This window comes from Pistacia vera, unplaced genomic scaffold (assembly GCF_008641045.1).
Source record: "Pistacia vera cultivar Batoury unplaced genomic scaffold, PisVer_v2 Contig190, whole genome shotgun sequence".
In the NCBI taxonomy this organism is placed as follows: Eukaryota; Viridiplantae; Streptophyta; class Magnoliopsida; order Sapindales; family Anacardiaceae; genus Pistacia; species Pistacia vera.
Genome location: NW_022195991.1, coordinates 784573 through 797918, shown reverse-complemented (window position 1 = coordinate 797918; position 13346 = coordinate 784573). Strand labels below are relative to the sequence as shown.

At 33.5% G+C, this 13346-nt stretch overlaps 1 pseudogene; it reads right to left on the bottom strand.

The window, feature by feature from the left end:
• Nucleotides 1-1664: 1664 nt before the first annotated feature.
• Nucleotides 1665-12736, bottom strand: LOC116127387 (annotated as a pseudogene).
• Between the last annotated feature and the right edge of the window lie 610 nt (nt 12737-13346).

The following is a 13346-nucleotide window of genomic DNA, read 5'->3' as shown; positions in this document are numbered from 1 at the left end:
AAAATTTGTATTGCATAACTGATGTCTGGTCGAGTCATTGTAAGGTATATGAGCCTTCCTATGAGTGATTGATAGCTGGTGCTATCTTCTAACAAGAATCTGTCTCAGGATTTTGGTTTTCTTCATCGTATTCTTGTGTGATGAGCTTAACATTTTGTTCCACAAGAATGTTACTTGGTTTGCATGCTGCTAACCTTGAATCTGATATGACTTCAAGCACATATTTCTATTGATTGAGGGATATTCCTTCTGACGATTGAGCAATTTCAATACCCAGAAAATACTTTGGTGCCCCTAAGTGTTTAATGTGGAATGTCTTGTGTAGATACTCCTTTAATTCTTTGATTGCACTCTCATCGTTTTCTGTAATAAGAATGTCATCAACATAGATTATAAAACTAAGGAATGACTTACCCTGATGCCCAAAAAATAAGGCGTAATTGCGTTTGGATTGAGTGAATCCAAAGACTGTGAGTGCCTTTGTAAACTCTGCATTCCAATGTCGTGATGCTTGTTTCAGCCCATATAAAATTTTTTGCAATCGACACACAAGATTCTCCGCTTAATTGCGAAGGTCAAGTGGAAGATCCATGTTTTGGCTGGATGTGTGTTTGGGCCTATTTGGGTGTTTAGGTTTGGTTGAGTGTTTGTTGAGTCTAGGCCCGTGTTTGGTGTGTTGGGCTCAATTGGAGTTGATGATGGGTTTGATTTGTTTATGGTTGAATCCATCTTTTTGGTAGAGAAGGAGAACTAATCCAAGTGTTTATTTTGTAGGTGAAACCACTAACAAAGGGTAGAATTGGATTAGTGAAAATGAGCAGCAAAAGGAAAACTTCACTAAGAAACTTGCTCTGATACCATGTCAAAATCTGGATATGGAGGGGCAAGGAGGTAGCTAGACTACCGAAGTATGCCGAGAGGAAAAGGCTAGAGAGGCAACTTGGTTGCTAAGTATGCTGAGAGAGAAGAAGAACAAAGATAATAGGAAAAAATATTTGTGTATTTGATATATTCTTCATGTACAATTTACACTAATTTATACAAGTGGAAATGTGACTTGTAAGGAATGAAATTAAAAAAATAATTACATGATCAATACATGTAAGGCAATGTTATATTTTCAACTAATTATAATCAAATCCTCCATTAATTGCTCATATCTTCACTCTAATGTCAACATTATCTAAAACCTTGGAGCTGGGTTTTGTATAATACCCCTAAAAGGCTAAAAGTCAATATCTAACTTTCAGTTTTTGAAACCTTAGGGGTGATTGTTGAAATAAACCCACATTATTAGTGTTGTCAAGTTATAGGTCACTTTGCTCATTGACTCACTGTACTAAAACCTAGACCGAACCAAACGATCGAACCGGTCTAATTAGGACCGAACAACCTCTCCAGTCCAGCTCAAGTTCCAAGGGAGTTTCTGCTATATTTCAAAATTATAAGGACTAATTAGTAATTTGCTGGGGGTTTTATTACAATATTTCAAAACTTTAGGGACAATTGTGAGTTGTTTTGGACATTTTTTAAATAAATTAAAATTTTAAGAACTAATTTTAATTTTTCAAAGGTATTTTTGTAATATACTAAAATTTAAGGGGCTAATTACAATTTTTTAAAAATAATTTTGTTGCTGACGTCACCGGTCCAATCGGTTGGACCAATCGACCCGTAACCGGTCACTGGGTCGGGTTATAAAACAATGCATTGACTAGGTTGTTCTATTCTGTTTTATATACTTGGTGCATATCTGTTCTTTACAAAATGAGATATCAAGAAAAGAAATTAAGGCAATAAGTCAATAACAGCAACCTTGAAAAAATTAGAATTACTTTGTACAAGCTGACATTCCTTCGGAGTAACTACAACCCCATCTCTTCCTTGAGAAATTTCACTGCTTCACTGATTCCATCCTGAAAGTAGCATAAGTTTTAAGACAATCTCAATATTGAGCAATTCAAATTCATGAATCACACGAAATGAATGACAAAAAAAAAATATATATATGGGATAATCAGCCAGTAATGGAAAGGAAAGCTCAGCAGCTTATTAATTACCTACTATCCACAACGCCAATAAAACATAGCGGCATAAACATCAAGATTTACAATGCCTAACTTTCTGAAGATGGATGACCAAATTGAATTCGATATGTGATTGCTTCAAAGTGATTTAAGAAACAAATACAAAACTATATTTATCAAAAATTAACTCAGATCATACAAAGATTTAGAAGCTTAAAAAACAAGTAGGTTTCGAATATATCTAAAGCATGAGAATACTCACCGAGTGAGTACACAAATTTAGAATTAAGAATGGTGCAATTTAATCTAGGATTGAGGTCAGATGTCTAGTCGCAAGAGATGCAATGAAGTAGAAATAGAAACGATTAACAAGTAAATGCAGCAAAGGCTTTACTAGTAATACAGCAGTGAACAGAAAAAATTATGGTAATAATATGCATTGTTACCTCAACAGAGATTCTTTCAGCAATTTTTTTTGCACATGCTTTGACTTCAGGAGATAGTGCATATCGAATGGATTCTGATAGCAATTCTGCAGATTCCTTGATGGTTTTGTCATCTTCATTTTCTGGAACCAAGAGGTGTCTTTTCAGTGGCTCGGGAGCAACTCCAAGCCAAAACATCCTCTCGGCCCAATAGAACTGATCCAACATGAACGGACATAGTATCTGCTATCCATAATCAAATAATTAACAAAGAGAAACAAAACAGAGTACCAAATGAATCTAAATTATGCATGCAAAGTCTATCAGAAATAGTAAATATAAAAATGGAAAAGGAAAAAAATGCATACATATACAACGGACTAATATATTCAGGTAAAGAATCTGTCATGGTAGTTCTACCAACCCAGTTAAGAATTTTAAACAAACAGAAAGAGATGGAAGTTGGTAGTAAGAGTGTTATATTGATTTGATACTAGTACAAAGTTTTTGCAACAAAACCGGAAAAAGAAATCAATTCTACAATACTTCACACAACCAGCTAGGATATCAACTACTCTTGACATTAAAGCTATATATATTTCAACACTCCCCCATTAACTGCAGCATATATATTTCAATGCCTAGCAAGGAACAAAGATGAAGAAATTATTTCTTATGCACAATTTTAATAAGTGTCTCCAGTTTTATTTTATTTTTTTTTAACTTTATATAAGGCCTAATAATTTCACCAGCCATAAAAATCTCAGAGACAACGTAACAGTCTACTTCCATGTGCTTAGTGCACTTACAGAATACTGGATTATTAGTCATATAACCCGAGCTACTTTTTTGTGTAGAACTCTCATTCCAACTATTGGTTTGAGAAATCTCATAATTCTGCACATAGAATTTCACTGAAAAACTGCAAAAGTTGAAATATTGTTTGTTAAAGTGAAATAAAGAAAGCTTATTTCAGATTCCTAATTTGCTTCACCATCAAGGTTTAAATTTGAGTCCATGGGTGTCTCAGCAGGCTTGAAACCCAACATCGCTATTCCAGACAACAAATCTTGAACATACTTTCTTCGAAAAAAGACCAGTCCCTTTTTCCTCTAGCCACTTCAATGTCTAAATAACTCAACTACCCTATATCTTTTAACATCAACTATTCCAAACAACAAATCTTGAAAATGCTTTCTTTGAGATAGGATCAGTCCATTTGTTCTCTAGCCACTTCAGTGCAAGAAAATAGCTCAACTACCCTAAATCCTTACCCTGGAAGTGTTCTTTTAACTGACTCTTGACTTATTCCATAACACAAGAATCTTTACAGCAAAGTGACATTGACTCATCATGGTACAACATTCTTACCGTTCATTTAAATGTTGATTGATTATATTGTAGACATAAAATGGAAAAAAAACAATTATGCCCCAAAATATATTTAAATAAGTTATGAAAAAATATTTAAATTTTTTTATTTCAATTAAATAAATAATTACTAATTTAATTAAGTTCACATTAATAAATGTAAAAACATTAATACTATTTGTCGTAAATAAACTCTCCAGCAAGGCCACTTCAGTGTTGGCCGACAAATCAATCTACTTGATTTGCTACATCACCGGCGAAATGTGTTATATTGTAAAGAGTGATACATTAGCCCCCCACTTTTTATCTTAATAGACCCCAATAACTATTTTTCTTTAATTATAATTTTATCCTTTATGAAAATTACTAATAAAACATAAAATAAACTTAGTTCTTAATTAAATTAATAATGTTTATCTTCTTCCCATTTTAGTATAAAATCTTTTTTATTTTAAATTTTTGCAATTCATGTTACTTGATTATATTTCTAATATAAACTCATCTTTACAATTGTTTATAAATGTTTCTAAAGGATCATGAAGAAATTAGTGATTATTTTTTTAATTGCATAATAAATGACATTGCAACTTTGTATTGTAAAATAAAATCAAAGATAAGATGAATTCATACAAAAATATTTTTCTAAAGCTGTAAAAATACTTTAAAAAAAAAAAAAATCGTTTCATGATTGGCTAAAAATAACGGATAAATAATATGTTCAAATCATGGATTTGAAAAGTGTAATGTGAAATATAAATGAAAGGGTTATTCTAGAAAAAAGTGGGGTTTATATAGACGTTTACATGTGTTTAAAATTTTAATGGGGTAGATTTAGAATTGGGGTATAATAAGATAAAAGGTGGGGGGCCAATAACATCACTCTATTGTAAATTCACATACATTTTAATAAGAAAAATTTTCAAGTCTTGCATCATTTTAACGAAACAAGAAAACAAAATTCGACTAAAGCAAAACTTCCTAAATTAGACGTCTTAATGAAAAAAGACTGTCAATTCAAACTAAGAAAACTAATAAATTTGATATAAACTGTCCTAAATCAATCTTCTCCCCTTTGAAATAACTAAATCCTAATGAAGAAGAAACACCAATTCAACTAAAGTAAAACTTGCTAAATTAGGCCGTCCACTTAGACTAAGAAAACCAAAAAACGAAAATTGATAGAAATTGTCTTACACCAGTCTCCTCCTGAAGAATGATAATTATTTTGAACTTGCACCACAAGGAGTCTTAGGTTTTACCCAACAATGGGGAATGTCGTTTCTACTAGGCTCGGTAAGAAAGAATGATGGATTCATCCCTTCATCTCCCCCACATTTAGCTAAGTTAACAGCTTTGTGCTAGTTTGTCCAAAACAGTAACATTTGTCATCTCAAGAAAGTAATGATAATTTGTTTGTCCACAATGATAACACTAGTCACCTCGAGGAGGAGCATCGAGGTTGTTGGCATTAGACTTGGAAGTACATAAACCTTAAGTCTGCGTTACAGGTTGATTTGGAGCAACTTCAATTGATTTCAGTAGGGGTTTTTTACCTTATTTGAAACTCCCATCTTTTGAGTAGTAGAGTCAACTAATATTCGCAGTGATTGATTTTTAAACTGCCTTCCAACAAGTTGCTAGTCTATCATGTAGCTACTTTAAGGAATCTTGAAAAATTGTATGTGTGGATGGTAACACAACTTGATCTTGGACAGTGGTATGCAGTCCCCATATGAATCTCACATCTCGATGTCCCTTAAGTTCAGGTGGATCAATACAGACCAAAAGTTGAGTATATCAAAAACAGATCTAAAGCCTTGATGCCTCCTATTATGAATTTTGCAAATGTCCCTTAAGTTCATGTAGATCAATACAAACCAAAAGTGTTTAAAACTCTTCAGTATAATACAAAACAAGATCTGATTATGATCTGAGAAAGGAATCAACCTCTCAACAATTGCCACGTTCAATGCCACAATTGGATTATATCTTTCTCTTGACAAGCTTGAGATAACTCTAAACAATTCAGCCAAGCCAAAGCATCTCTTTCAAGCTTATATAAGCTTCGTTTCCTTTTCTTTCTCAAAGCTGCAAGCTCAAATAATCTCTCAACTTCAGCCACTAAGCAAGAAAATCTGGGATTATTGTTACAAATAAACCATTCACCTCTACTGAAGGAGGACACAATAAGCCAGCTAGCATCATTCCTAAATCTTGAATAGATTATTGCACCGACTCTTGTGCTTGTTGAAGCATAATGATAATCACAAATTGCTCTTCATGTTGATCTATGGAATCCCTTTTATTACTATCTAAACCAATTTTCCTTCTATTTTTTTTTTTTTTAAGAACAAAAAAAAAAAAAAAAAAAAAAAGAAAAAAAGAAAGAACTAAGGCTGAGTGACAAAATGAAAATAGGACGAATTGAAAAACACTAAACTAGAAAGAAAAATAAGTACCAAGGGCATAGTTACGTTAGGCTCGACCATGATAACTATCTACTTTGTTTGTGAGATAGTGCTTCTTTTTTTACTTAACTGCTTAAAAGATTGAGTTTAAGTCAAAGTTCACTAAAAAAAAAAAAAAAAAATTCTGAATCGACAAGAATATGATCTCAAATCGCAAGACAATGTCGGTCCACTTGAAAAAAATAATGTTTTAATGTGAAGTTAAAGCATGAATAAATTGAAACATAACCAGCATATAGTACTATCCCTATGATGACTGAATAGAACAAAGACTAAAATCCCAATGAAATAAGAAAACCAGATTTGAATAAAATAAAACTTCTAAATTAGGCAATCCTAATTGGAATAAAAAATCAGCTGAATCTAAGAAACTAATGAATCTGGCAAAAATTGTCCTACATCAAGCATTATATCTCACACAAATGACAACCCTTTAAAGAAGAATATGGGATAGCAAACTGTATGGTATTTAAATTGATGAGAAAACATTGTCCCACTTATAGGTTACTGATCATTACTTGAGATTCTAAAATATGTAGAAAAAGCTGAAGGGTTTATGAAAGACTAACCTGAGGGATTCCTGCTTATAGTGCGGCAGCAGTGGATCCACTAATTTTACATTGAAATCAAGCAATGCCAAAACATAAGTTAGCTTTGTTGCATGCTGCACATCTAATTTACTTAAAAGATCACAAAAGAATTTCTCTTACCTTCCTCCGTATGAATTGCAGCCACACATCTTGAAACAGCCAGTTGTACGGTATCATACTAATTTACATGATAATTTTAAAAGGAGACGTAAATTTTCAGGACAAAAATAATGATACAGGACATAGTCAATTAAAATAATAGTTAAAGATACCAAAGACAAGAGCTACTGTATCTTATAAGCTTGATATGCTAGCCATAGAGTTACTCTACCCCTTCCCCCTTCTGTACCTATATCATGAAGTCATGAACTATTTTATAGAATATACTGCTCGGTTTCTTCACAAACTAGTTAGAGAATGTTCTTACTGAGTTCCAAGTAAAAGCCCTTGATGAGAGCTACAAGAACACATGACTGCCTATCATTGTAATTTGAAATAAGAGCACAGAGTTTTCAAGTTTTCATAGGAGTCAAGAAATAGACGTCAACAAAGACGATCTGTAAAGCCACATTTATGACCACAGAATACAGCAAGAGTTCTAAAGCATAATCAGAAATTAATGATTGGTTCTTTTTGTTGTGTGCCAATCAAAGCAAATGTTGCTGAAAGTGCTTGGTAGTCAACACCTGAGAAGGAGTTTAACACAAGTGCAGCGCAAGATCAAGTTTTAGATAAAGCTAAAACATTTATATCTAAATAGTCCTGTAAAACAGGTGTGAAAATGTTCTGTATCATTAATAAAGTTGCAGGTTAAAATGGTGGAATAACCTTGATCTTCATCCTTTAGGTCTCAAGGATGCAGGTATACAAAGATATGCTCACCCAGAAAAGCAAGAGTGTGCCATCAAGAGAGAGACTCCATCTTCAATGATCGGCTTTGATTTAAAAATGAAGATGTTTCAGCAGCAATCCTTGAATTGCTGCATCTAAAGGTTCATATCCTGCTGTGGAAAGGACAAATCTGTAGCTGTGGTTTCTAGAACAGTTCGGAGAACCAGAAGAAATGCTCGAGGATTCTTTAAGAAACCCATGCTGCAAGCAGCAAAGAACAACAAAGTTCAACACAGAATGAGTAGTAGAAGTCCAAGTCCAAAGCACAAATGAATAAGAATTAGTCAATCAACCAGAAGCATGACATTATTTAACACACTAGGTGCCAGTTTTAGACTGTTGTAGCTTAAGAAAAATTACTTCCTTACCAAGTTAGAGCCACAAAGTGTTTGGTAAAGGATTAAGTATTATAAGTGGTGTGGTAAAGGATTAAGTATATAAATGATTAAGTTTCAAGCTGATTATTTAATAATCAGTTCTTAAGGATTTTGAAGCGGCCCAAGTACCTTTTCAAATTCAGATATTATTTTCAAGAAGAGGTTTTCTGAAATCTCAATAATAGTCCTTTTGAATAAAACCAAGTTGTGAATTGAGGATATTTATGGCAATTCAATTAATGTGTTTATACAAAGGTTTCAGATTAGATAAAAGCTAACTTTTCAATTTTTATTTAGTCACATATTAATTTGACTTTCATATGTAAAAGAGAAAACAAACAATATAGTAGATTAAGGGATGCGTAAGAAAAACAAACACCCTAAGTATTGATATTCAGAGAAGAAAACACAGTAAGGACCCACCTTGCATAGAGCTTAGTCCTATGAAAATAGGTGACACCAATTTAGGAGTTTCCAGAAAAGATTGAAACTCAACATGAGCTGCACACATTTTCCATTTGCCCGCAGATGCCGAGATGACAGAATGGAAATTTCTTCACACTTCTTACATGAAAATTGCCATTCAATAGGGAGGAACCAAAAACCACAAACACGAACACTTGAAGGCCAGTAATCTGTTGAGGGCTAATATTAGAAAGTTAATTAAAAAGAGGTTATCATCACTGAACAAATTCTCTTTGATTTGAAGCACACATATAATTTTTTATGCTTTTATGAACATGACTGAGTCACTCCGCATTTATAGGATAGGGATCAAAGTTACTTGCAACCTGATAGACCTCCCATTAAGCATGTTTACCAATACAAAGGGCGTAAAAGACAATAGGGACAGAAAGGAGTTAAGAGTGTGAGGTGTCTTGCTATAGGTTGTTAGAGAAGTGGTTACAACCACATATGAGAAGGGAATCAAAGTTGTTAGTGGAATAGGTAGTCATGAAGGTAGTATAAATAAAGGGTCTGTTTTGGTGAATGACACAGATCAAATATTGTCATTGTGGGAGACCCCCAGCTCCTCGAATTGCTGGGATCTATCTGTTAGTTTATCAATATTTTGGTTGTTCTTTTTCTATTCTCTAAGTAATATAATTGTTGAGGCTTGCTTGAGTAAATATATTCTGTTATTTTTGGCTGTTTGTGCTGTTGTTTGTTATCAGGGCAGGGAGTCTTATCAAGTGGTATCAAAGCTTCGTTCGGGTAATGGTTAAATCGAAAATGGAGAACAAAGTTGAAGGTTGGGAAAAAGGGATGGGTAACATTGAGAAAGAAATGGGAACTGTAAGGGAAGAGCTAGGGAGTATTAAGGGGTACTTATCAGAGCTGCGCGAGTGGATGAGACGAAGGGAAGAGAGGGATACCAATCTGAATAACGATAAAGGGAAGGCATCTAACTCTGATCCTGCAAAAAATAGGGGAAGTGATAAGAGCAAGGGGGGAGAGAACTCGAAGGTAAAAAAATTAGAACTACCCATATTCAATGGGGAAGATCCGAATGGATGGACATTCAGAGCTAACCGGTATTTTTCGGTGAATCAATATGAGGAAGGAGAAAAAGTGGCAGCAGCTGCCTGGGTATGTCCTCCATCCGAATTACAGAGCTAGGGAAATTTGTGCAAAAAACTGGCTGTTATTATTAGTCAGCTTACATCTCTACTCATTCATGTTTTAGAAAAGTTATACCATGAATAAAAATGGGAAACAACAATAACACTTTTCTACTTTCTCTTTCTTCCTTATCTACATTTTCAATTAACCACTAAATTAAAAAACCTGTGTGCTATGCATGTTGCATCCAACTTGTAATGTTTTAAAATTCAAGTCCCTCTTCGCAGATCAAACCCAACCCCTACCCAACAAATAAAAAAAAAAAAAGGAAAAAGAAAAAGCAAAGTGAACACACAGTTGATAAGGTCAGTCAATTATATGATCATGAGTCAGCTCCAGAACTTGTATTCTTCTAAACTAAAGTAGAGGTTATACATTGGCCACTTTTTTCACCTGCCTTGAAACTTCAGCAGAAAATAGGAAGAGAAGAAAATTGTACAGTATAAATCACAAGAAAGAAATCTGAATCTATTAGGATGGTAAAAAGAAAAGTATACCAGGGCATTCAACAACTTCTTTGCTAAATCCATACCTGTAAACAAAAGAAATTAAAAGAAAATTTTTATGGTATGAAACACAAGAAGTGTTAGAGGATAACATAATAATCAAGAAAAATGGATCAAAGATATAATTGTGAAGAAAACAAATGTTATCATCAAAGGAAATTAATTAATATGCTACTTCACTCTATGTAGTTATACGCTTGTACCTGTGATATGAATACATATCATGCATCTGGCTGATAAAATTGTACATAGTTACAAAGACACAATCCATTTTAGGTTATCTTTCTTTAATGATAAAAGCTCTTTATCTATCAGAAAGTGCATAACTTACAATAGTTTAGGAGATGGTACCCGATCATACCAAGTGGGAAGGCCTGTCACTGGATCCTGCATTCAGTAAAGAGGTTTCATGAGTACTTGTGATCCTTGGAGTATCAAAACCTTATCTCAGCTTCTGGTTACAATTGTATTAAAATGAATAAATGAATAGAATTTTTGTACATGATTCATTAAATGCAACAATGATTTACATCAAACACACTAACCGTAAAAGGGCAAGGACTCAAATTCAGTTCCTCACTTCTCCACAAGCCCCAATTTTCAGAAAAAAGTGGCCACATCCAATGAATCACATCTTTCCAACAAGCCTACATAATCTAACTGATAAGGATTCAATATAGACATTGAATATCTGAAACAAAGATAAGTATCTAAATAATTAAGATTTAAACTTATTGTCTCACCATAATTTAAGATTGAATAATTTATAAGGCACATCATTTTACTTCAAAAAGAGCAGTTGGAGTTTGAATACCTTGTTGATGGGAGCTTCCTGGAGATATTTATACAAAAGGGGATGTTCTTTTACGAAGCAGTGCTCAAACGATGAAGGTGCACTGCCCAGTAAATAGAAAAGTTAATTTAAAATTACGCCCAAATTGATGAATGCCAACAACTGGATATATGATGCTTTTTACAAGGATATAAAGGATGTGTTACCAATAGATTATGGGGTGAAAAGGGAGAAAACACATCAAGGTTTTAGCAATTTTCAGAAGATACCAGATGTGAAATTTAAATGATGTGCAGACATCCAAAGAATTAGAAGGTATTGACAGAAATCAAAGTGTCAGTCAAAATGAAATCTTGTATTACCTATAGGGAACGACATAAGGAGCGGCAACTATGGAGCGGACACGAAAAAGTTCTGCAAGGCTCCATCCCTCCTGGAATACAATGTGAAGCAACATTTTTAGGTGTTAAATAGTTAATCTATAACCCTAAGTTTCAACAGGTCCTCATAAAATTGTACACTTAAATTTGTTTTTCTTATGCAACCATGTAGATATCACCTTTATTTGTTATTAAGAAACTAAATTATCACACTTACTTGTTTAGCAATTTCTTTTTGGACATTAATTGATCTCTGCATGGTTCTTATGGTATATAAATGTATTCTTTCTGAATTTTTAAAATACCATTTATCTTCTGGTGCCTCCTTAAAGATGTCTAAAGACTCCATACAAACAAATTTGACATCTTCAGACATAGCAATTAAGCACTTTAATGGAAATAAATTCCCTTTAACAACCATCAAGACCACAATACCAATCTTGACATTAGCAACATATCAAGAAATCTCATTTAACTTATAGCTTTAACATGAAATACCAATGCAAAAAAGTTAATCACAATGAAATCACCCTCCAAGCTAGGACCATTTCCAAATATTCTTTCCACTGCAGAATAGCATTCTTTTCTATGTTCAGCGTTAACTTCCCTCTTCTTCAGCCTAAACATTAACTCCAGCAAACCTGATAAGAAAAAACAAGTTACAGGGACACTGCCAAAGTATGAGGTTAATATTTCATTACCAGCAATAAACAAAGCAATTGTTTCGCATATCATTAGCCCCATATAATACAAAACATGAAGATCACAGTCAGCTTAAACCCGAACCTGTTGCATCATGATTCTGAGGTGTTGAAACCACAGGTGGTGATGAAATTGGACAAAATGCAACCGGTTTCCCAGCCAAGTGAGAACTCAAGTCCTAAAAACACAAGCCCCCCAAAAAAAAAAAATTTATAACCCTTTTCCATATATGAAAATTATATTCAATAAACACAACAAATTTAAAAATTGCCAATAAAGTACATAAGCATTCAGAGAATACAACAAAATTTTCGAATAATAATGCAATGAGTAAATTCAGTTGGTAAACCTGGTGAGCTGAATGAGTGATAAGAACGACATGGTAGTGTTTCTGGTCAGAAGCAAAAGCGGCAGCGATTGCCTGCGTGTTATTATTAACATTATTCAGAGAAAAAAAAAAAACCGTTATAATTTGATCTTATGTTAGCGAACTTACAGCGACAGGGTAAACATCGCCTTTGGTGCCGAAGGCCATGAAGGCAGCTACCGGTTTCGTCCTCTCCAACTCTGTTTCCATATGCAATTGCAGAGCTCACAACTGAGAAATTCTGCGATTTGAATTAACGCAATTTCGATGAATGACAAAAACATCCTCGTGCTTTTATGAAATTATAATGCATTGAAGAGTTTTGAAAAATAACAAAAATACCCTAAAGTTTGACAAAGATTAGCTGAATCTTAACATTAAAATGAAAAGAAAATAATGCTTATTATTTTATACTCTAGTGTCTTCAATATCTATTTACTCAGATTTATTTTAAGCATTAAAATGAGGGAAATTAATTAAATTGGCCAAAAATTGGGGATTGTAATAATTAACAAATTCTCTCAACCGTATACCCATAAAATAGCATTTTTCCCATTTTGCCCTGATATAAAAGCTAAACATATCACTTTTCTCTTGTTTAAAAAAAAAAAAATTGAAGCCGTTCTTTTATTTTTGAAAATATTGATATCAGGTTCCATATGAGTTCGCACTAATTACTAGACTTTGATTTATTTTTTTATTTTTATTTTTTTGTGATCGAGGGTGTCTCTAGGGTCAGCCTACGCACACTTCAACTAATCTCTTAGGACCTTGAAGTTAAGGGTCGGGTAAATCCCCTCAATGACCATCCCTTTCAGCAAACCAG